Here is a 3498-nt window from a genome sequence, read left to right on the forward strand (position 1 = left end):
TTTGTCCTGCACAGAGGATCAGAACATATCACTGATATGTATCGATCCTCCACCGCTCTGCCACACACATGGGGGCTCAGCTTCTGCTCTGGATCCCCGCTGCTCTCCCGGGCAGAGTCAGCGGGGGATCCGAGAAGTAAAAGAAGCGCTGCAGCCGCGGGGCAGCGGAGGAGGGAGCCGCTGTCACAGAACTAAGGCCGAGCGTTGAGGGGAGAGAGAGGCGCCGGCTGTCAGATCCTGGCCGAGCGTCTCTCTCTCCTCACCGCTCAGCCTTAGTTCTGTGACAGTGGCTCCCTCCTCCACTTCCCCTCGCCGCCAGCCGCAGTGGTTCCTTCACTCCTCCTCGGATCCCCACTGAATACAGTTAGGGAGAGCAGCGGGATCCAGAGGAGAAGCCCCAGGACATTGCGATCTACCAGTGATTGCTACGCGATCGACTGGTAGAACGCAATCGACTTAATGGGCACACCTGGTGTAAGGAATGCCCCCAGAAATGCAATTTCCTGCTTTTGTGATTGACTCATTGATTTTCAAGGAAGGTTGCACTAATATACATTAAACATTTTAGGCATACCCTGCAATAGAAATGTAATTTGTATTAAAATACTCCAAAATATTTAATTTTTATTCTTTATAAACTTTTTAATTTTTTTAAATTCATTTACTTTCAGTTGTTTACTGTTCAAAATGTTCATATATATATATATATATTGCTGAATACTGCACAAGTTGTTTTGTGTAATAAATTAAAATGTTTCAGAACTGAAATCATTTTTGGGTCACGCCTTAATGACCAAGGAAACATGTGGGTCCCGAGGTTACACAGGTTGAGAACCACTGCCATAGAGGTTAACTAATTCTAAAGGGATGCAGACACTGCAACGGTCCTCATTAGAACACTGAAAGTGCGCCAGATAATTAACTAGATCCTCCCATTCAGAAATTAGTTTGGAAAGTACTTGGTGAAACAGTTTTCTTTTTTTTTTTTTTTATTCTTGCAAAGTAGGGGATTGTGCTTACAAATGTTAGGGCAGCTGTATGGATTACAAATGTGGAGAAACTGATTTAGCTATAATAGTGCTCCCCAGCAGTCATGTAGCCCTGGTTCACACCTATGAGTTTTTGAGCAGTTCAAAAAGCGCTTTTAACTGCCCAACACAAGAAATCCCATGATTTTCAATGGCCCTGGTTCACACATGAGCAAAAAACGCCTAGCAGGAAAACGCCAGATGCCTGAAAAGATACAGGAGCCTCTTTGGGCAGTTTTTCCGTGAGTGTTTTTGCGCGTTTATACATGTGTCCTTCCATTGCCCACAACGGTTTATGACCTGCCAATCAAAACGTGCGTCTTCATGTACGTGCGTTAAAACGCGCATACAAATGTGCACAACGCGCAAACCGGATTCTGCTAACGCGTGTACAAACGCACAAAAACGGTGCTGCCTAGGTGTGAACCAGGGCTTAGTGTGTCTCTAGTCTATGGCTAGACTAGAGGGAGACTAGTGTAGTAGCTGGCTTTTGTTGTTGTTGGCTTGTATTTTTGTGAATGATGGCAATTCTCCCTAGCCCTTGACATTCAGAATGACACAAACCTACAGTTACTACTCCACTCTATATATCCCCTGAATAGCTGGCACTGGGCCCAGACTCAGTATTTTTTGCTACTTCAAAGAAGCTGGCAGAGGAGATCAGAGAAGACACAGGGCTGCATGGCTGAGGTGAAGATGTTCAATCTGGCAACTGTCTAAACTTGGCCATATACTTTACAACCAACGCAAGACCTTAGTCTTGCGATGGTTGTAAAGTAATTAAAAAAACATACAATCTGCCCATCTTGGACAGGCAGATCGTACTTGCGATAATCGCAAGCCCGCCCCCCTGAGGGGCGGGCTTCCGATGACTGCAATGCTGAACGGGCAGTGTGCGCGTGTGCACACCGGCCCATTCGGCATTTGTCTCCCGAGCACCGTTCAAACAAGCCGAAAATCGTAAGATTTTAAGCTGGTTTTCTAGCATGCTCCTTAGACAAAAGACGTGCGACTGTACAGTAGAAACGGTCGCACGTCTTCATTCACACTGCACGGTTCTCGTACGATCGCAGGATTACCCGCGATTCTCGTACGAGAATCGTGCAGTGTATGGGCACCTTAAGGAGGAGTAGCAGGGCTTGTGCAGGCTCTGTGTTCACTGCCTGTCACACCCCCTTTTCTCTGTGCTGTCAGTCAGAACTGTCATCTCCTTCATCGAGTGTTGCCAGATATTGTTGACGGGTAGGGTACTGAACTGTCCAACAATGCTGTTCAGTAACTCTTGCACAAATTTGAATAGGGCCAAGTGTGATGTGCACTGGGTCCCCTGAGCAGTCTAACATTCATCTTCTGGTGAGGCTTTATCTTTATAGCTAGTTCGCACCATATACAGTGCGTTCCAGCTGGAACACACTGTTATCGCATCCCGGCTGGCTCCCTGCGTTCAGGGGCGGGAGTGGTGCATTGAAGTCAATGTTACTGCAGCCACACACTCCGCCCGCAGTGCGATCGCCCGCACCAGAACGCATGGCAAAACAATGCCTGCATTCCGGTCCAATGCGATAAGAAAAAATAGTGCATGCAGCATTTTTCTTATCAGACTGGACCGGAATATGGCAGAGTGGGCAGGGACAGGAGAAACCCTGTTTTTATGAATGAAGCTCTCCACCTAGCTCAGGCAGCAAAGACGTTAAAGAAGAACTCTGGTTAAAATGTTTTATTAGCCCTTGCAGTGGGGCTACCCCCGCACTGCAAGGGTTAGGTGCTCATTTTTGTCTTAAAAATTATTTAAAACAATTATTTAAAAAAAGTTATACTCACCAGACCATCTGAGCCAGCTTTCTGCTTTTGTGATCACTGAAGCGTGTCTTCTCCTCCGCTGCACAGATGGACTGCTCCTCGACCTCCTCATGTCTATACACAGAGGGGAAGAGACATTCCAGACACCTGTCTAAGAACCCTTGCAGCACTGGGGTAGCCCCACTGAAAGGAATAATATATTTTTTCCTGGAGTTCTTCTTTAAGGTAATTGGTTACCCTGCACAGAAAGTTAGCTACGGGGGCAACCTGCCCAAGAAACACCAAGGCTGGGTTCACAATGTTACATGCAATGATGTGTTGCAGTGGCATATATTCTTATTGGTGACCCAATGCACCTACCAACACACCTGCATTGCAGTGCACCACAATCAGAGGCTGCTCTCTAATTAGGCGAGTTAGGCGGTCGCCTAAGGCCTCGCGCTCAGGAGGGCCTAACTCACCTCTGCAGATTCACCTCACCTGACTCTGGCGAGTCTGTCCCTGGGCAGAAGGGAGCAGCAACAATTTCCCCACAGGTAGAATGCAGCGCCCGCGGCCTCCGCACAATCCCGCCCCTCCCCCCATCTGCCACTGTGTGCTCCGCGCCGCTCGCATGGAGAATGGGGTGCCTGCAGCCTCTGCACAAGCCACGCCCCCTCACCATCTACCA

Source organism: Nanorana parkeri, unplaced genomic scaffold (assembly GCF_000935625.1).
Source record: "Nanorana parkeri isolate BGI_ZX_2015 unplaced genomic scaffold, ASM93562v1 scaffold461, whole genome shotgun sequence".
In the NCBI taxonomy this organism is placed as follows: Eukaryota; Metazoa; Chordata; class Amphibia; order Anura; family Dicroglossidae; genus Nanorana; species Nanorana parkeri.